Source organism: Anabrus simplex, chromosome 2 (assembly GCF_040414725.1).
Source record: "Anabrus simplex isolate iqAnaSimp1 chromosome 2, ASM4041472v1, whole genome shotgun sequence".
In the NCBI taxonomy this organism is placed as follows: domain Eukaryota; kingdom Metazoa; phylum Arthropoda; class Insecta; order Orthoptera; family Tettigoniidae; genus Anabrus; species Anabrus simplex.
The window spans coordinates 21,740,056-21,763,238 of record NC_090266.1 but is presented as its reverse complement, the minus strand read 5'-3'; the positions used below and the strand labels follow the sequence as shown (position 1 = coordinate 21,763,238).

General features: G+C 37.9%; 1 protein-coding gene across 1 annotated transcript in view; it reads left to right on the top strand.

The window, feature by feature from the left end:
• Window positions 1–23,183, top strand: part of LOC136864950 (pickpocket protein 28) — a 434,926-nt gene that overhangs the window by 252,445 nt on the left and 159,298 nt on the right. The gene's annotated exons all lie outside the window — the stretch shown is intronic.

Below are 23,183 nucleotides of genomic sequence, written 5' to 3'. Positions count from 1 at the left end.
TCGAAATAACAAGGAAGATCTGGAAGATAAATCAATCAAAGAATGAGACGAAAATTGATGAATGACTCCCTGTCGCCGAAAAAAAATATGTGCGAGCTCTGTGCAACAGTTCACCAATTAATATACAGTAACATAACAAATTTTCTGATAGGTTAAAACATGAAAAGAATGTAAACCAACAGATATTATAAATTACTCGGTTCGGGCGAGCCGGGTTCTAACCTCACTGTTGGCATCCCTGAAATTAGCTTTCGATAATTTCCCCATTTCACTCAGACGAATGCTGAAATTTTAACTTAATTAAGGTCACGACAATGGTTGCCTTCACAGACCTGGCCTTTTTGCGATCCCGACAATGCGAAAAGAAATCTGTCTGATTTCATACGACGTTACACCACAAGCAAAATCTGTACAGTCCGTTTATATTAGCATTAAGTATTGAAATATATAAGCTAAAAATATAACTGAATACTATACATTTAAATAGCCATGAGTGAAGAAATAACTGCAATACCAGTTAAATATACCTTATTCTGTGTATATGTCTGTAATAAGATATTTATGACTTGTGTAAGGTTACCATGAATCAGACAAAGACATTGTGGAGCCCTGACATCTAAGAGCACTCGGGTTTTCCCGCATAAGATCCCCCACACAGCGACTTTGATGTCCTCATATTATAACGAATTCGATTGCACCTTCGGAAATGTAATTTCATGCATTTTAGATATTTGGGTAGGTAAAACCAGATCGAGAATTTCTGCCATCATAGGAGAGGTACGTAAAAATAATTCATAGATTGCTGGGTTGATTAGTGAGCGATAAGTGCTTCACACATCATGACAACGCTAAGAGTGTCTAGTAAACGGAAATTTACTTTGAGCAGTCTACGCATTCGCGCACAATAACAAAATCACACAATAAAAAAATCATATTACACATTATAAGGATCCGTAACCAAGCTATTTGAGATTCTGAAGATAATCGGGATCTAGATACCGAGAAAGAAAAATTTATCACAATCCCTACAAAAATAGGTCTGCAATGACAAGAATCGAGGGCTTTGAAAAATGAGCAGCAATCCAGAAAGGAGTGAGGCAAAGATGCAGTTTGTCCCTCCCCCCATGTTCAATGTTTATAGAGAACAGGCGGTAAAGGAAATCAAGAAGGAATTTGGAAAGGGAATCACAAAATCAAAACTCTGAAATGATATTGTTATTTTATCTCAGACAGCAGGAGATCTGGAGAAATTGCAGAGCCTTGGGGAAAGTGTACGAGACGAAAACAAACAAGACCAGTGCAGTAGTAACATAACTAACGATAGCAAGTAGAGCCTTCCTTAAGAAAAGAAATTGGCTCACTTCAAGCATTGATGTAGGAATTAGACGTTTTTGAAGACTTTCATGTGGAGCGAAGTGAAATACGGACGGTAAGTAGTTCAGGAAGAGAAAGAATAGAATCATGTCAAATGTGGTGTTACAAAAGAATGCTAAAGGTGAGATGGATAGATCGAATTGGTGTGAGGAGATGTATTTGGCTGAATTTGACGAGAAGAAGAGACAGAATGATAGACACCCAGGAGTTATTCAGTTGGTTTCTGAGGGAAGTGTAGGTGGTAAGAACGGTAGGTGTAGGGCAGAGAAGTAGATTACAGCAGATGCAGTATGTGGTAGTTACTATGGAAGAGTATGTAGCTTACTTTTGTGAACAAGTGAACGTGCTAACCTCACTGCTGCCATCTTAACCACGTGGGCGATGAATTTGGATAATTGACAGCTGTCAAGATGACAGCCGCCATCCTGACGAGTCCTAACCTTACTTTATTGGCCACTTGGGCGCGGAATCTGAACAAGTGAAAGTGGCTAACCTCATTGTTGCCATCTTGACGGGTCCTAACAACGTGGGCTCGGAATTTGAACAAGTTAACGTGGCAGCCGTCATCTTGACAGGTCTTAACCTGGGGATCATTGTTGGATGCGCTTGTGAACGGTTGGCTTTTGAGAGAGCTCTTGGATTATTGTAGTGAAAAAGTAGTAAAAAACTATTGAAATTATTTAAATTTTGTGTGTGTGCGTTCCATTTAGTGTTATTTATATATTGGTGTTTAGTGCTTGTTGGTAGAAATTGGGAGTAGTGCTATTTATTTGAATTTTATAACAAGTAATTCATTCGGTGTTCAGTAGATTACGTTTTCTAGGTTAAGTAAGCTAGCTAGGTGTACTTCGTTTCGAATTTAGGCTTAGGAATTACTTTAGGTGTTAATATTAACTTTTAAAACAATATTTTTAAATATCTGTAGGTTCGTTAGTATTATACTTACAAAGGCAGATTATCATAAGGAGTTGTAACTCATTGTAATTTCCGCCGCTACTTTTCCGATATTTCGTACAGATATCCGTTCAAACTATCACGAAGGTAATAATTTATTACATTAAATAACACGATAAGCCTGTAAACATCGATTTAAAGAGAAATTAAAGAGAATTCACTGTAATTTCACTGGATAATTACGGTACTTAACAGTTTCTTGGATTGTTGACGATTGTTGCTACAAGCACATGATAGTAGTGTAAATAATTACAAAGTCAGCTGATTCATTATTCAGATAATTTGCAGTCTTAGTTCCCGGCATACTGTGTACTTTCCACCTTGGTTTATTCATCGAGTAAAAGTTATATCCCAATAATATTGCACTTCAAGCACCCGGCGTGGTTTTGACAGAAATTATAGCAGGCAACTTCTTATTCTCAGCATTTAAGGACACTTATATTCTCCACCCCGCGTAGTAGGGAAAAGAATACTAATCCACCAGCGGTAAAAGTTCATATAACCACACTTCAGCTGAAAATTGTAGTGTAGATACACTGTAGTATAGATACAGTAGCCTACATTTAGATAGTGCCGTATCTTGCCTGCTATATTCGTGTGTTATCTTTCGTGTGTATCTATTAGAGCGTAGTACTAATATAATTTGTCTAAGCATTTAGCTTTGTTGGTAATCTTTGAGTACAGTAGTTCTTGCAAATTTCATTTCTGTTTGTGCTTAGTAGTGACATACGGTACCGGTATCGTAATTAGGATACGTCTGAAAGTAGTTAAAAATTACTGTAGTGTACTGTACAGTAGTATACGAGTAATTTAGAATTTAGTGTGCTTATTTTATTATTGTAAAATATTTGTGTAGTACTGGTGTAGTAGAGGTATCCGTAGAAACTCTTACTAAAATTCTGTTGTTGTAATTAGGATAGGCTATATTGCAGTTTGGAATTGTGTAGTTCTTGTGTATTGCTTTCGATATTCAGTAATTAACATCAGTTTTTATCCTGTTAGGGGTTGTAGGATAAAAAATAGAGTACGACTAAGTAGTATGGTAGTGTAGTCGTATATAAATTACCGTATTGTTGTGTGATCTTTGAGTACTATCCCAGACAATATCGACTTCCGTTCTTTTATTTCATGCAAATAAGTTATTTTATTTTTATTTCCATTTTTTCAATAAGAATGGCTAAGGAGCGCGAGTGTACGAACTGTGGGTGTGCCGAGGCATTGAGGGGTATGAGGGAGGAGTTGGAGAGTTTGAGGGAGATAATTAGGATTTTCACAGAAGACAGGAAGGAAGATAGGACTCCCTCCCACAATGTACAGGTTACAGTAGGTGTACAAGAGGGAGGGGAAGGAAAGGAGGGAGTTGTAGAAGTCAGGTGGTCTAATGTTCTAAGGGGAAGGAGATTGCAGGCTAAGGGCTCTATTCAGGATCAGAATTCAGGACAGGTGTCTGTGCGAAATCGGTACGAGTCACTCCAGGTAGAACAACAGAGGGAAGATGAGGGACAGGGAACTGTTGCTGAGATGTGTGGAAGTAGGAGGAAGGGAAAAGGTAGGAAAGGGAAATGAAGAGTAGAGGATAGGAAAAGACAGCTGGAACAGGGTCACGGGTAGGAGAAAAGGGAGGAGGAAGTAGCTTCTGCAGCTATCAGGAAAGATAGGGCTGACCAGGAGGGGAGGGGATCAAATGAGGTGGGTAGGGTTGAGGCTCTGGTCATGGGGGATTCCATCGTTAGACACGTGGCGAAAGTGTGTGGAGGAAAAGGAACCAGGGGAGAATGTATCCAGGAATTAGGTTGAGGCAGATGTCGAGGAAAGTAGAAGAGAGGGAGGAGGGGAAGTAAAAGGTGGTAGTGTTTCACGTTGGTACCAACAACGTAAGGCAAGCTGATATATGTACCAACATAGTTGAAGATGTGTGCGATCTGGTAAATGCAGCACGGGTGAAGTTTAAGAAAACGGAGATTGTTACTAGTGGAATACTGTGTAGGAGGGATACGGACTGGAGGGTGATTGGGGATTTAAATGAGACTATGGAATGGGTATGCGGGAAACTGGGAGTGAAATTTCTAGATCCTAAAGGGTGGGTAGGAGATAGGGATCTGCGCTCAGATGGCCTTCACTTAAACCGCAGTGGTACGTATGAGTTAGGAAATTTGTTTGGAAGGGTAATAGGGAGGTACATTCAGTGAAACAGGGTGGCCTGGGGAGCGGTGATAAGGGAACAGGGGACTGGAAATCAAGTGGGGATGACATAAAATTGTTAGTGTTGAACTGTAGAAATATTGTAAAGAAAGGAATAGAATTAAGTAATTTAATAGATATATATTTACCAGATATTTTAATAGCAGTTGAATCATGACTGTGCAATGATATAATGGATGCAGATATTTTCTCACGGCACTGGAGTGTGTATCGTAGAGATAGGATAGGAATGGTGGGAGGGGGAGTATTCATTCTGGTGATAGAAGAATTTGTAAGCTACGAAAAGTTAAAGATGAGACACATGAAATTCTAGGTGTAAGGCTCATTTCTAAAGATAATAGGCAACTTGATATATTTGGAGTGTACAGAGCGGGAAAGGGTAGCACTGACGCGGATTCGGAATTATTTGATGGGATTGTCGGCTATGTGGGAAACGACTTGGAAAGAAATGTGATTGCAGCAGGAGAACCTAATTTGCCAGATATCAATTGGGAAGGAAATGCGAACGAGAGGAAGCATGACCAACGAATGTCAAATAAGTTAATATGGGAAGGACAGCTGATTCAGAAAGTAATGGAACCAACCAGTGGGAAAAATTCCCTGGATATAGTGCTGACAAAACCAGATGAGCTCTATAGGGAAACTGAAGTAATATATGGTATTAGTGATCATGAAGCTGTTTTTGTCGTAGTCAAAAATAAATGTGATAGAAAGGAAGGTCTTAAAAGTAGGACTATTAGGCAGTACAATATGGCTGATAAAGCAGGCATGAGGCAGCTTCTAAAAAGTAACTATGATCGGTGGAAAACGGTAAATAAAAAAGTAAACAGACTCTGGGATGGGTTTAGAGAAATTGTTGAGGAATGCAAAAACAGGTTTGTACCTTTAAGGGAGGTGAGGAATGGTAAAGACCCACCTTATTATAATAGAGAAATAAAGAGACTAACAAGGAGGTGCAGACTGGAAAGAAATAGAGTTAGAAATGGCTGTGGAAGTAAGGAGAAATTGAAGGAATTTACTAGAAAATTGAATCTAGCAAAGAAGCCAGATAAGGATAACATGATGGCAAGCATAATTGGCAGTCATACAAATTTTAGTGAAAAATGGGAGGGTATGTATAGGTATTTTAAGGCAGAAACAGGTTCCAAAAAGGACATTCCAGGAATAATTAATGAACAAGGGGAGTGTGTATGTGAGGATCTTCAAAAGGCAGAAGTATTCAGTCAGCAGTATGTAAAGATTGTTGGTTACAAGGATAATGTCGAGATAGAGGAGGAGACTAAGGCCAATGAAGTATTGAAATTTACATATGATAACAATGACATTTACAATAAGATACAAAAGTTGAAAACTAGAAAAGCGGCTGGAATTGATCAGATTTCTGGGCATATACTAAAGACAATGGGTTGAGATATAGTACCATATCTGAGGTACTTATTTGATTATTGTTTGGTCGGAGGAGCTATACCAGATGAATGGAGAGTTGCTCTAGTAGCCCCTGTGTATAAAGGAAAGGGTGATAGACATAAAGCTGAAAATTACAGGCCAGTAAGTTTGACATGCGTTGTATGTAAGCTTTGGGAAGGCATTCTTTCTGATTATATTAGACATGTTTGTGAAATTAATAACTGGTTCGATAGAAGGCAGTTCGGTTTTAGGAAATGTTATTCCACTGAAGCTCAACTTGTAGGATTCCAGCAAGATATAGTAGATATCATGGATTCTGGAGGTCAATTGGTTCATATATTAAAAGCTAGCATCACTTCTCGACATGCCACTTTCCGACGCAGGAGGTCTAAGTACTGAAGTTTTTAAGGCTAGCTGCCTTTCTCTTCATCCGCCGTCCCGACACCGTCTTAGTGGGGCCTAACCTCAGAGGATCATAGACTTTTAAGGCTAGCTTCCCTTCTCGACATGCCCCTTCCCGACACCGTCTTAGAGGGGCCTATACTCAGAGTACTCCAGTTTTAGAGCTAGCTGCCCTTCTCTTCTTACCTCTTCCCGACACTATCTTTTGGGGGCCTCACCTTAGAGTTTTATAGCTAGCTGCCCTTCATAACACTATCTTTCCGAATATCCCTTCCCCGGCACCATATTAGAGGGGGCCTAACCTCAGAGGACTCTAGTCTTAAGGCTAGCTGCCCTTCCCGACACTGTCTTGCTACAAATCATAATTTTATTATCAATACAATTAAAGAGCTAACTGATGTTGATCACCCGGTCTAGTTTGCAACGAATAACGGATGAGAGTATTAGTCAATTATTTTTATCATTAATATTACCGTTTTACCTTTTTGGTGCAGCTACCTACATTATGTTATTAAACTGGAAAACGTGGTGTAGAGTTGTCGTCTTGTTCTTTTCACCTCCTGTTAAGATGTGTCGTATAAGGTTTACCTACCTGTTTCTTTTTACCTTTTTCTTTTGATAAAAGAAGAGGAGGAAGCGGTAGATGAAAGAGGAGAATTTTGAATATTTTTCTTATTCATAACAGGTTTTTTCGAAAAATGACACATAGATAGACAAAGGAAGAGGAATAGTTGTGTGATGATAATCTTTTTAGTAAAAATAAATCAATGTTCCTTTTTTATATTATATATCGTCATCATTATCGTCATCATTATTGGTGATTATTTTTAATATTCCAAGTTAATCTATGATAGTAAAATAAAACATTATAGCTTTTTTGTATTATTCATTATCATCATTATTATTAGTGATTTTTGAACATTGAAAACAAATATTATTATTAATATCACTTTTAGTGATTTTATAAAAATATAGAAATGATATAATTTTCTGAAAATGTTTAATATATTTATTATACTTTGAAAATAAACATGTTAAATTTTGAATATGTGATTGATATTTTACATCTTGAATATAGAAATAAAAATAGAATTCTAAATAAATTATGATGTAATCCTTTTTTGTAGATAATCTTCCCTTTTTCACGTAATTATTATTATTATTACAATAATTAAAGTTTTATGAATATCTTTACCATTAAAAATTCATGGCATAACAAATAGCTATATGTTTAAGTAACCCCATGGTACACTCTTAAGGGAACCACTATTTCATACACGTTTATTATCAAATGGAATTACCGTAATGAAAATTTATTCTGCTCAATAGTAAAAACATGATGTCTGCGTGATTGTATTCTTATCTGTCTAAAAAGCAGCAATTTAAAATGCTAGTATATTACGATAGTGTTGAACATGTAAATGGCTAACTACGCTCGAACTTACTCCTTTTGCCTTTTTTACAGATTGTGAATTTCTGTCTCATATGCATACATTTTTGGTGCTAATCCAATAAACTCTGTCATAATATTTATATTACGTCCATCTTTCATAAGACCTATGACTTTCTTATTAAGTGGCTTAATGTCAAACTAATTACATGGTGAAAAGGAGGAGGTGCCGAAGTATTCAGAATGGTTTCGCGTTACATCCTACACGTTTGTATTCCGAATATGATAAATAAAACTATATGTATCCATGTACAAAAGTGAAAGATCTGGAAACTGCTGCTTTGCAAATCCAAAATGAAAATCATACATTTTTAATTTTGAAAAATCTAGTATGACCATTTCCAAATAAATTGGCTTCGCTTAAGCTATCTCAGTTTTTCATTTCAACAGTAATAAGGTCACGATCAATGTCATGACAAGGTTTAAAAATCAGGTTCGAGATGTATTTGCGTGCCCCAAAACGTCCTTCCCATTTATTAATTAAATGAATGTCGCGATGTTTGGGTACATTCTCCATATTTTTCCATAGAGTTATTCTTGAGTTTGAAAAACGTACTTTCTAATGTTGATGTAGCACGTTGACGATGCTCTGTGTTTAAATCCATGTACGGTTTAAACCATGCTTCCTGCTTAAACGGGATAATACGGTGAATACACTCTAATTGTAACGTGTATTCTAGACTTTGAACAAGACATTGAATGTGAATAACAAACCGCTTTTTTTGGAAATAGGATAGCTAGCAATTCAACATGCTTTGATGTATTATCAGGGGGAATCATCCTTTCAACAAAAATGAAGGTCAGAATGAGAATTATGCAGATTAGAAGGGTATGTAAGAGAAACATCTAACACCAAACCGCGATTAGGTCCTTTAGCAGCTATAAAAACATCAAAATGTTCCATTTCAGTTTCTGTTAGCCATACAAAATCATCAGATTATGACCTGAAAACACCTCCTCCTACCGCCTCTTCATCATTATTTCCCTTTTCCATTCACATATATTCTCCATCTTCTTCTTCTTCCTAATCCTTCTGTTCACCTCTCAATTGAAGGCGATATTTCGGTGTACTGTAGAAATGTATACATTTTCTAAATTTCCTCTTGAGTAGTAGTTATACTACTCATTATTCATATATTTTAAAGTACTCTTAAGTACGATATGTGTTATATAGATGATATGATTTTTTAAGTGTGGTTACATTTAATAACATTATTACTGTTTCTGTTGTTAACATTAACATATTATGATCATCAGTAGTTATTATCAAGTGTTCTAGGTTAAGACTGGTTACGTGTAAGAAAAGGAGTACATCCCTAACTTTGCCAGAATAAATAAAAAATGATTATTATTATTAATATTATTATTATTATTATTATTATTATTATTATTATTATTATTATTATTATTATTGTTACGGGGCTACCCGTGGAACAGCAGAGGTGAAAGAAGGTGCGGGCTGGAATGGGTCTAACTACAAAACCAAAAAATTAATTAAAATTTCATTAAAGGTTATATTTTCAAAACAGCCAAACTTAACAGATTTGATATAGAATTTGAACATACAACAAATAACAACAAGTTAACAAATCAGGTACAAGACCAGGAAATCCAAGATATAGAGATATTTTAACGATCTGGGGTTCGAGCCCCACCTTTTACAATTCCTGAGCTTTCAGCTCACAACCATATATTACCAACGGGCAGAAATCCCCTTATTGTATGGAGCACTTGCTCCCACCTTTTACCCTCAAGCCTCCCAGAGGCACTTTTCAAACACAAGTAAGAGCTGAGCCACTCTCAATTTTTCAAGCCTATTAAAGGCAATACAAGACTATTACACTAAATTGCCATCAAGGCACCGCTTACATCAAATGAAACGGGGGTGTCTCGTACCCAACCTACTGGGCCTCAGTGGAAAAGAACAGATTAATTAAATGGCCCAAAATACCAAGATGAATGGAGGCGTTGCTTGCACTCCTACATGAAACCTTATAAAACCTAAGGAGCACTAGGCCGATGACACAGGGGCTATTCCCAAACTAGGGAGATGACTCGTATAAGAAAAAATGTTAACACATTAAGAAGAGAGGAAATTCTGTTATGAAAACGTAGTCACCTCAAATCAAAAATGAAGGGTAGCTCGAGAGGGTAAAGCACTCTCTATCCCCGATTTACAGTTAAAGTAATAAGAAAATTTTACATAAGGCGGCCCTAAGTTACATTTTTAGACAGGTAGTTTACATTGAAAAAGTTTCGGACCTTCCCCGAGGGTTAAACTGCTGAGCTAGCATGAAATAAAGATGTTAAACGGCCATTACCTTTGTTGAAGAGCTGCTGCCCGAAGGAAGAGGCGCTACCCGCCCCCTGCTATACTTCCATACACTAAGCTAGATGTTGTTGAAGTGGCGACGAGCCGTGAAACTCAGCAGTTTTTAAACCCTAGTGGAAGATTCGAGACCTTTCACGAATAATTAAGACACACCCACAAGCGTTTATTGGCTAACTAAAATTTACACATCAAAATTGGAGAAGAAAGACACGATTGGCTGAAAATTAATGACAGAAATTATTGATTGGCTAACTTCAAAACTGGCGGAAAGAAAAGATTTATATTGCCAACCCACAAATGAAAGAACGAAATTTAGTAATAGGAAAACGTATGGGTATAAAATATCTTCAAGAAAAGTTACTTCACTTCGCACCAGGGTGCATGATCATAGTTTTTGGTAGAGACATCTGTGAGAGAATGTCCACACTTCTTGATAATCGGTAAACAAAAGCAGTTCGAAATTAACACAGTGACATATTCTGAGAAACAGTTGAGATCATTCAGTTTTTAAAGTTCAGAGTTTCTGCTGTAGGGGAGTACTTTAAGGCGGAAAATTCAAAAGTGAGGCGTAGAGGTGTACTAACCGGTACAATTATTATTATTATTATTATTATTATTATTATTATTATTATTATTATTATTATTATTATTATTATTATTATTATTATTATTATTATTATATGGTAAAGCCTGTGGCATTGCATACCCATACAGATTATCAACATCACAATACATAAGATAAGAATCTTCTTTCTCTGAATCATAATTCTTGAGGTATTGATTATTTGCAATTGCATGCCTGGTAACAAGCGAAACAAGTCCACAGCGAATTCCGTGTTCAAAAAACAAAAACGTGTCAACATCAGTAAGAAGATAAATTTTAACACCTGTTTACTTTAACATTGCATCCCACGAAAGACCGGGAGTCGTGTAATAATAGCAAGGGTCTGATTCATAAATAGTTAAACACATTTTAAGGAACTTTCCAAACACATCACAGAGTAAAAGTGAGTCAGCATATTCACCTAATGACTTAAAATTAAATATTGACCTCACATTACATGCATGCAAATAGTCTTCATCTGAAATCGATATTGTATGCTTATCATGTGAGTATGAGCCTAGCGACTTAATGCACTAGTAAATGCAGACTGAGGAGGTAATTTTGTTTCTTCTAACGGTGGAAACCTTTGAATATAGTCATATGGCAGAATTCCTTTTCTTATACAAAGTTTAAATGTCTGTAGATCTGGAAAATGCTCATGAATTTATTTCAAGTCCTCGCTTAAAAGTCGATTTTTCAATTGTATCAAGAGAAAGGTTTGTAAATGTATAGGAATCTAGAAAGCGAATGCTAATATCGCCTACACGTTGACTGAATGAAATGAAGCGCTCACGATTTTGTGCAATTACAGTGAACTTTGTGCAATTTAATCGTGCAAACTCTCGAACACTGAAGTGGCTGTCATAGCCTGCCAAGTTATGAAAAAAGCAAGGAATAAATTTAGGAACACGATATAAAATGTTGCATGAATGATGAGCAGTTCCACGATATTTTCCAGTTAAGTGACAGTGATCTCTAACCTTAATCTCTGAGAATGTTTCATCATGCATATTCATATCATCCAATGACATTTGAATTAGAACGGATGTGATGTAAGAAAATGAACACGATCTGCCAACTCTTGTAATTCATTTAACAGACATTCAGTACAGTTTTCACCACGATACATCTTAAAAATTATAATGTCGAATCATATGAACAAACAACATTGCATGCTACAGAACAAATATGTATGCTTTTGTATATAATCAGTATATACTTCAGACAAGTCTGGTTGGTAACGATGAAAAGGTGCTGTAAGACATTCAAAATCTGCATAAACAGTAAACCGAACAGGTTCCTGGCGATAATAATTCTGAAATTTCATTTCGGTATTTTCACTACTTGGAAGAACAAGTTTTACGGCTGGGTGCGTTGTACAATCAACTAAGTGTGTAGCTAACGTGATTTCTGTTGAAAATTATTTCAAGCATCTGTCACATATAAACTTATTTGGTTTTTTATTAAAGTTGCGAGATTAACAAATGTGAAAGGTTTATTATAAGGCAGTAGTGGCTTTTGTTTTCATTGCAAACATACAAAAGATGAATATGGTGTTGTTTTGGAGAAGAAGCTGTACAAAGTGGTCCTACACCACTCTCTTCGTTTACACCGTATACAGACAATGAAAAATTAGGATTGTTTTTCTCAAATTTGGAAATTTTTTAACGTCCGTTGGAAAAGTAACACCGTCAAAATTTATCGTATATTCAACTCAATAAACATATTTTTATACCGTGAAGTTCTCGAAGGGTGATGTGTTGCCTGTTTTAATGCATTGTGATACACCATATAAGGCAATATTCATCATTATTCTGAATACTGATAACAGCTTTTCTTAGCTGCAATGTCTTTCGGAAGTGGGAAATATTGTCTGCCTGAATTTCATGGTTCAAATTTACGGACATTAATCTGAGATGAGAAATATTTTGTAGAGCCTTATTGCTCACAGCCTCTTCAATCTTTTGACATTTTTCAAGCAATTCGTCTACAACGTGTTGACGAAACCATTCTGAAATATTATCAGAACATAACAGTTTTGTCACTTTCGATGATATATAAAAAGTTTCATGAATTTGATCATTATCTTTGTAAAGAATAAATGAACATGCAAGTGAGGCATTTAGCTTAAGCGCAGTATGCGTAGTTAGCAATGAAGTCACTTTTTCCTCATATATATTATAGCATGATATTCAAAAATAATTTAGATCTAAAATATTCATTGTACTTTTTATAACACCCCTTTATTATACGTGATGAAAACATGTATTAGTAGTTTCCCAATTAGATGTCATAACATTAAATAAGTAATTTTTTCATATTGAATTTATGCAATGTGTGCGTTAATTATATATCAACAAAACTAAGAATACATGTATTGTTTTCTATTCCATGATGTGACAGGGCAATTGTTCGTTGATTTATATATTGTAATTCCGAATCAGTTAACGTATTAAATCTATTAGGTAGAAATACCTTAAATTCTTCACAGGTACACAATATTCTATCACCAAATTTCGCAGATAATCTCTGAAGTGAAATAACTCTAAATTGTTCATTAACAGGAAGGTCAGTTAGTCGTCTTGAAGGTGTACCTGTGAACCGTCCCAGATTGTTAATCCTTTCTAGTTTTCTAAAAATCAAATGCTATTATTGGACTTTTTAACAGTCGAATAATTGAATAATAAAATGTTAAAACATTCCTTAAAAACTTAAATGATGTACGCGTTGAAAGTGGATGCAGCAAAGCACCCCCAGTCCTTTCTGCGATCGTTGAAAGTAGATACAGCAAAGCACCCTAGTCCTTTCTGCGATGTGGATACAGCAAAAATACTCCAATCAGCAGACGCTTGTCGCTGTGATATTATGCGTCTTACTTTTACAAATAAAGATAATATCAAAAAAGAGAACAAAAAATCACAAATAATAATAATAATAATAATAATAATAATAATAATAATAATAATGATAATAATAATAATAATAATAATAATAATAATAATAATAATAATAATAATAATAATAATAATAATAATAATAACATTTCATACATTTTAAAAAATCAACCTACTATTTCTGAATAATGTAGAAAATCAAGGCGCAAGATTTTTGTTAATATGAGGAGACAGCAAATAATAATCACCCATGATGATGGAGTAGACAGCACGTAACAATCACCGATAATGATGTCAATAATAATGGTGATGGTTTTCTATAAAGAAAAAATCGTTAATAATATATTCATTTTGACTTAAAATATATATTCTTTTTACAAACAGTACACACACATGTGCTTACCATTAGCTGAACTTGTCGCGAAAGCTGCTACGATAAAAATAAGAGAGGGGGAGAATTGATTGTCCGCTTATATATATGAACGTATCGATCAACATTATCCGTCTGCTTTTTTTATAAACCGATGTGCACATTGGATTGTGGTATGCCTCCACGTTTTACACACACACACACAGATATTATATTTGTTCACTGCTGTTAATGAATAAGGGGCTGCCTGGCCCAGGCGGTAAAGGCGTGCTCGGTTCGCCCGGAAGGACGTGGGTTCGAATCTCCATCTGGAAGTCGTAAAATTTAAGAAACGAGATATCCAAATCCGGAGGTGCGTATGGCCCTGAGGTTCACTCATCCTACACCAAAAATGAGTACCAGGTTAATTCCTGGGGGCAAAGGCGGCAGAGCGTACAGCTAACCACTCTACCCCATCACGTGCCGAGGTTAACAATGGTGGAAGCCTTTACCCTCCACTCCTCCAAGGGTCTTCATGGCCTGTACAGAGGTGACTTTGTTTTGCTTTTTGTTAATGAATAATAAATAATAATTTTTATTCAATTTTACGAGAAAAATATACTGATAGACACAGCTAAACAGAGCAAGTGACTATGAGTAACTATTCACCGAAAACTATCTTCAGGGCTGGCGACTAGCATTTACCTGGTATGAAAATATGAAACCACGGAGAACCATTTTCAGTAGCTGATAGATAATTACATCTGTTTGTGACCACCTCCACGTTTACACACACGCACAATGATATTAGTTCACTGCTGATAACGATTAACCAATAATAACTGTTACCGTGTTTGGGTGGATCAGCAGAGGTGAAAGAAGGTGCGGGCTGGAATGTGTCTAACTACAAGTCCGAAAGATGAATTGAATATTTAAATAAAGGTTATATTTTCAATAGAAAACAAGATTTAACCATTTTCACTAGGTGAAATAACAAAGAAAAATCAGGTACAAAGTAACTTTACAAACGAAAGCACAAGTTAAGGGGTCTTTACAAATTCTGGGCTACGAGCCCAAAAGTTTAACAACTTCTGAGCTCTCAGCTCACAACCACAAATTACCAAAGAGCAGAAAACCCCTCATAACATGGAGCACATGCTCCCACCTTCACATCTCAAGCCTCTCTGAGGCACTTTTACCATAACACCATGAAGAGCTGACCCGCTCTCAATCTTTCAAGCCTATTAAAGGCAATACAAAGCTTTACAATCACTTGCCATCGAGGCGCAACTTACACGAATTAAACAGGGGTATCTCGTACCCAGCCTACCGGGCCTTAAAAGGAAAATAATAGGTTATTGAAATGGCCCAAAATACCAATATGAATGGAGGCGTTGCTTGCACTCCTACATGCAACTTGTTAAAACCTAAGGGGCACTAGGCCGATTACACGGGGGCTATTCCCACACTAGGGAGGTGACTCGTATAAGAAAATTAATTTAACACATTAATGAAGAGAAGAAAATCGGTTATGGAAACGTAGTCACCTGAAATCCAAATTGAAGGAGAGCTCGAGAGGGTAAAGAACTCTCTATCCCCGATTTACAGTTAAAGTAATAAGAAAATGTTTACATAAGCCGGCACTAAGTTACATTTTTAAACAGGTAGGATACTTTGAAAAGGTTTCGAACCATCCCCGGGGGTTAAACTGCTGAGCAAGAAAGAAATAAAGATGTTAAAAGGCGATTACCTTTGCTGAAGAGCAGCTGCTCGAAGGAAGAGGCGCAACCTGCCCACTGCTATACTTCCATACACTAAGCTAGATGTTGTACGAGTGGCCGGGAGACAAGAAAATCAGCAGTTTTTATACCCTCATGGAAGATTCGAGACCTTTCATGAATAATTAAGACACACCCACAGGCGTTTATTGGTTGCCCAAAATTTACACATTAAAATTGGAGAAGTAGGACACTATTGGTCCAAAATTAATTAAAGAAATTCGGGATTGGCTAAGTACAAAACTGGCGGAAAGAAAAATTAATATTGCCAACCCATAGATGAAAGAACAAAATGTAGTAAAGACCAAAACTTCTGAATACAAAATTTCTTCAAAAACGTTCCTTCACTTCGCACCAGGGTGCGTGATCATAGTTTTTGGTAGAGACATCTGTGAAAGAATGTCCACACTTCTTGATAATTAGTAAACAAACACAATTCGAAATTAACACAGTGACATCTTCAGATAAACGGTTGAATTCATTCAGTTTTAAAGTTCAGAGTTTCAGCTGTAGAGGAATACTTTAAGGCGGAAAATTCAAAGGTGCGACGTATAGATGTACCAACCGGTACAGATACCATTCAATTTTACAATAATAAAGCACTGGTAAAACACATTCGAACAGATCGAGTAACGAAGCAGTAACTGCACAGCGCAGAAGTACTGCTCCATTCCTGTCTTTTGATCACACGATACGGCATGAACAGGGGTAGCCACTAAAGATTGTATGCCACAACATAAATAATCCGTACAATTATTACCTCTGGTAGTAGCTTTACGACACACCGTCACAGATAGATCATATAGCGACTATAAGATAGAAGATAAAAGAAGAGACTATGTCCTTAATTAAGGTACAGCCTAGAGGAAACTACGGACAACTATCTTTTTGCACTGTTGAAAGTGGGATTCAAACCTACTATCTGCCGAATACAAGCTTACAGCCGTAAGCCCCTAACCGCAGGGCCAACTCGCTCGGTGCCACGAAAGTAATAGTCATTCTAGACCTCGTAAATATAATACTGTTATTATTACACTTAGACCCCGGGCTCGATTTCCGGCGAGGTCAGGGATTTTTTTACAAACGACCGTGTTCTTAATATTAAGCTACAGCCCCAGGATTTGCATGGAGGAAACTACAGAAAACTAATCTTTATGGCTGCCTACAGTAGGATACGAATCTACTATCTCCCCAACCGCACGCCTACTCGCCCGGTCGGTATAGTTCCTTCTATATACTGCGTCTTTTTCAATTTCCCCAGGGGATCTATACTTCGGACCCTGGGTTGGCGACCACGGCACCCTAAGCTCAGTCTTCGATTTGCTTCCACTTTCATTTCCTCTTAAAAAATAATCACCACCACCGAATGCAAGCTCACAAGTTGGTGACCCTGACAGCTACTCTCTCTCGGTATTATTATTATTATTATTATTATTATTATTATTATTATTATTATTATTATTATTATTATTATTATTATTATTATTATTGTTCCTGCCTCTGTAGACCAGTAGTAGCGTGCCAGCCTCCGAATCCCAAGATAACGGGCTCAAAATTGGCAGAGGCAGTTGACCTTTTTGAAGGGCGGGAAACCTCGGTAGGCCGGAATGTAAAAGATCTCTGGTACGGTAGCATATCTGATGTTTACCAGACAAATTTATTAAAACTCAACCATAGACACCCAAGAGAGATTCGGTCTTATCTGCTATCTAGTAGCCCTAGAGTAAAACAGGACTTCGAAATCGACAAACAGGCAGCCAGATGCTGTGAAATTAAAAAAATGCATGCACACGGTAGCTGCGGCTATACGATTATTATTATTTATTTATTTCGACTTTCCTCAAGTAGATAGGTCTTATGGCGAGGATGGGACAGGAAAGGCCTAGGAGTGGGAAGGAAGCGGCCGTGTCCTTAATTAAGGAACAGCCTAGTGTAAAACCATGGAAAAGTATCTTCAGCGGCTGACGTCAGTGGGATTCGAACCTTGTTATTGCAACAGACAAGTCGCCAACGGGCGTCAATTTAAAAGACCTAAGCCTAACTGCATGGGCAACACTCCTCAGTACAAAAATAGATAATCAGCCTTTCCTTTACGACACCAACGCGCGTCAAGAAATAATAAAATGTATGTATTTCTGTTATTTCAATCGGGAGCGCAGAAGTCAGTTCAATGTAGTCTTGGACATCCCTTAACAGAGCCCACATCCTGTCGATCTTATCAAAGGTATGTACGTGTCAGCAAATGTGCGTTTCCTGTGTGTGCCTGCCTTCCCTGCGCGCACTACGAAATGACCAAGTATATGACCAAGTGTATGTAAAATAATGATGATAATAATAATATTAGTATTATATTTGTATAGTCTAGATTATTCTTTGTCGCTATTAGCTCCCCTATAGTTCTATAAGACGGAGCTGGCACAATTCTTATATTCTGCTGTTGGATGGAGGCTTCATTCCATTTCAAACAAACAAGAAACAGCCTGCATATTTTTATTTTTACATCGAACATGTAAAGCAGATATTCCGAGTTATTTAATAATAATGTTATTCGCCTTTCATCCGACTAACTACTTTTACAAATTTCGGGGGACGCCGAGGTGTCGGAATTTAATCCTGCAGGAATTATTTTATGTAGTAGTAAATCTACTGACACTAGGCTGTTATATTTGAACATCTTCAAATACCACTGTACTGAGGTTCGAATCCCACTGTCGTCAGCCCTAAAGATAGTTTTCCGCGGTTTCGCATTTTCACATCAGTCAAAATGCTGGAAGCTGTACCTTAATTAAGGGCAGCTAAGATGGTTTTGGGGTAAGGGCTATGTCAAAAAGGGCAGCTTACCTTAAAACTAGAGACCTTTCAGGTTAGGCCCCTCCAAGATAGTAACAGGAAGGGACATGTTGCTATAGGGCAAGAGGATATGTTATGTTGACCACACGTTACCTCGGCGGATCCGAATCCCACTGTCGACAGCCCTGAAGATAGTTTTCCGTGGTTTCTTATTTTCACGTCAGGCAAATGCTGGGGGCTGCAACTTAATTAAGGACATCTACGATGGTGTTCTGGGGGAGGGGCATGTCGAGAAAGGCAGCTTGCCTTAAAACTAGAGACCTCTGAGGTTAGACCCCTCCAAGATGATGTCGGGGACGGAGTATCCGGCAAGAAAGTGTCGCGAAGGGCAGCTAACCATAAAACTAGAGTACTCTGAGGTTGGGACCCTCTAAGATGGTGTCGGGAAGGGGGATATCAAGAAGGGTAGCTGGCCTTAAAACTAGGGTCCTTAGGCCCCCACTAGGATGGCTACATACCGAGAAGGGCAGCTAGACTTAAAACTAGCGTACTCTGAGGTTAGGCCCCTCCAATATGGTGTCGGGAAGGGGCATGTCGAGAAGGGCAGATAGCCATAAAACTTGAGTCCTTAGGCTCCTCTAAGATAGTGGCATGTCGAGAAGGGCAGCTAGCCTTAAAATTAGGTTCCTCTAAGGTTAGGCCCCAAGCTAGTGTTGAGAAGTGAATCTAGGCTTAAAACTAGAACCCTGTGAGGTTACGCCCCCCAAGAGAAGATGGCGTTGGGAAGGTCATCTAGCCCTAAAACTAGGTTCTGTGTCGAGAAGGGCAGCATGCCTTAAACTAGGGTTGTTACGCCCCTCCAAGATGGTGTCGAGAAGGGCAGCTAGCCTTACAACTAGGATCCTCTGAGGTTAGGCCCCTCTAGGATAGAGTCGCATATGGCTAAGTCCCGTTAAGATAACAGCTGTATGGTTGGGGTTCGTTTCAAAATTCCGCGCCTGCACGTGGGACAGTCCCGTCAAGATAACTGCTGTAAGGTTAGGGGATCGTTTAAAATGTCTCGCCAAAACAAGTGCACGAGGTTAAGATCTCTCAAAATGGCAGCAGTGAGGTTAGTCACGTTCACTTGTTCAAAAGTTCCGCTCCGACCTTTCAAGACAACAGCAGTGAAGTTAGCCATGCACGCGTTTTCAAAATCAGCCCCAAAACAAGTGCACGAGGTTAGGACCTGTCAAGATGACGGCTGTCAGGTTAACGACGTTCACATGTTCAAATTCCGAGCCCACGTAGCTAATAAAGTAAGGTTACGACCTGTCATGATCAAAGCTGTAACCTTGACAGCTGCCACTTATTAAAATTTTGTGCCCACGTGATATGCCTCTCTGGAAATAGAATCAGGCCCGCATGATTTTCTTTTTTTATTAAGTTTGGAAAGACCTTTAGGCAGTAATGTAGCTATAATTTGGAAATCATTACTCATTATTCAAAAATTGTCCCTGAATGACTGTGCTGCCGGATTTATAACCTTTTCGTAGTGCTAATTTAATGCATCCTCTTTATCTGTATATGTCGTCGCACATACCCTCCTATATAAAGAGAAGGAATTGAGTTGTTCTCACCCTTCAATCTTCGTATATATTTTAAAAAAGTTTTCCAGGAATTTCGATTTTCATTTAGGATATTATCAAGATATTTCTCTTCGGCGACTTTATTTTCTGCCAGAAATGCTTCGCCAAACTTCTATAGTCGACTTTACACGCATCGTTATTGTTTCTTTTGTTGTACGCTCTCCTGGTCTTACGGTATTTTTACAATTGGCATAACGTCGCACGGACACAGATAGGTCTTATGGCGACGATATGATAGGAAAGGCCTAGAAGTGGGAAGGAGGCAGCCGTGGCCTTAATTAAGGTCGAGCCCCAGCATATGTCTGGTGTAAAGATGGGAAACCACGGAAAACAATCTTCAGGGCTGCCCACAGTAGGGTTCGAACCCACTATCTCCCGGATGGAAGCTCACAGCTGCGCGCTCCTAACCGCACGGCGAAATCGCCCGGTCTAATATTACGTCTAAGCCTCCTAATAGTCGCTGTGTTGTACGGTGGGTCTGAATGTTCCCTAATTATCTCTTTGAAAAAGAATTTATTCAGTCTCGTATTCGAAATGGATTTGAAATTCTCCCATATGTCGTCTGCTGGATTTAGAATGTTAAACTAGTTGTTTTGCTTGCGATATATTCTCTTCTTGTGCTCTTGTTGATGTTGTTTTTGTTGTTGTTGTTGATCTTGTTGTTGGATAATTATGTTTACTTTATTATTACACTACTGTAAGTGACCATTGCTACCGGGATATTTCCCATTTGGGATGTAGGCCTATTAGTTAATAATAATAATAAATATTATAATAATGATAGTGATAATAATACTTAGCCATACAGTAAAACGGGCTCAAAGCGTTAGTGACCACAGTGCTGTGGTACTCGATCTCTCTTGGAGAACTTGTAATACGAGGCAGGTGAGAATTTCTAAGACTATTTGGTGCTATGCGACAGGACGCTCCATAGAACTATCTGAGCTTGGGCTATACTAATTGGTTAAAGGAGGGCAAGGGGATGGATGGGGTCAGTGACCTGGGCAGGGGTCAAAGACCTTGGATGTTGTCTCAGCATAAAAAGCATCGTGAACAGTTCTTGTATTGAAGCACCAGAATTTTGTGCATAAGACTAATTACTACGAATGTTTGAATTCGTTATATTGAGATTTCTACATTGCTTTGGAAATGCTATGATACCGCAATCTGTGGAATGTTACCACGTGCTAATGCATCTGTTCTTGTGAGCTGTTTACGCCGATGATTGCGTTATATACCGGGAGATAAAGACAGAGGACTAACTATTGCTTCAGCGGGATTTAGATACGATTGAAAAATTCGTCCGTGAAAATCGAATGAAGATTCACAGCAGAAAAAGCAGGAAAATGTGTTTCAGTTTGTTCTTACTTTTGTATAAAGCGGAATCTTCACAAAGCGGAAACGGAAAATGAAAGATTGGTTTAAATTTTACTTTTACAATGCGGAAAATATTAGGAACTGATGTAGTCCTACGTGCTGGTGTTTGGAGAGAGTGATAATTCGGATGGTGGAAGGAAAAAGTACTTGGAAACGCATCGGCAATACCCTACTTGAGTCAAGCGAGAAACTTTCCCTGCGAAGCAGAGAACTCCATTCGAAGTGATGAACAACTTACGACACACCACATCTTCGAATCAGCTACAACCCTGCTAGCAGTGAGAAAGGCGGAGAAATAGGAGGAGACATTAGAAGAAGGAGACGAGCAAGAAGATGAAGATCGAAACAAGATTCGAACCCACGAACAGGCCCACAGTGCTTTTGTGACGTAAAGCAATTTGCTATTACATCTAACTGTTCCATACTTCTGGAACTAATCTACTCAACTTAGGACTGCATTCAGAAAGACACGATTAGAAAGAAGAGGAAACTAGTTCCTTTGACTGATCTGTGGAAGAAAGCTTAGTGTCGTGAAATACAGTACAGAGTTTATGATTGAAATAACTTTAAGAAGCGTATATATATTTATATATATATTGCAATGAAATAGTATGATATAGTGTTGTGATAGTACCAAAATGAAATACTGTGTATCATTCTGTATTTAGTAATATAGCGCAGTAATAATAATTAACAAATCAGTGCACTGCAGTACTACGTACGTCAATGTGAATAGCCGAGCGTCAAGCGTATGCAGATACAGCTAAGTTCTAAATAATATTTAAAATTACTGTTTACTGCTTTAAGGCAAGTAAAACAATATATTTTGTAACGCGGAAACTTGTCTAATTCGGAATTTATTTTTTGTTCCTTGCGATTTCGCTTTGAACCGCTTTTAGTGTATTTATAAAATTGACTTTAACAATTGCGAATTACTATGTTGCTGGATTCTTGATTTGAGCAGTAGAAGGTAACGTACTTTGGAGGTATATAGATTAGTCACTCAGCAGGAATAGATGAAATTAGACCATAACTCGCGAAGTACTTTACAGTGAGAAGGCAGGGATGAAATGCCTTCGTAGAGTTCTAAGATTAGCATGTAGTGTTAGTAAGGCACACTTTTATTGGATGAAGGCAGTAACTTCACGTACCTATAAGCAAGGGAACAGGGAGGATTGCAACAACTATTTAGGTACTTCATTGATCAGTATCCTAGGTAAGGCTGGGGCTGTCCCTTATTTAAGGCCACGGTCGCTTCCTTCCCACTCCTAGCCTTTTCCTATCCTTTCGTTGTCATAAGACCTATTTGTGTCGGTGCGATATAAAGCCAATCGTAAAATGATAGTGTACTAGGCAAGGTGTTCACTGGAATTTCAGCTTTGTTGTTCATAGTTTGCATGGATCATCTACCGAAAGGTATAAAGTGGCAGGGAAGGAAATGTAGTTAGCAGTTTGGCCGCTTGATGTACCAGCAACTGCGAAGGATACACATCGTTTCATCTGCTTGTTTGAACACCATGAAGTTGGGCCACATTGCTCCTCCATTTAGTGCTCCAAGTTGATGAACGTAGCAGGAAAACACCAATTCATCAAGTTCCATCTGCAAAACTGATGAGCTCCCCTCGGAATTCGAGTACCATCC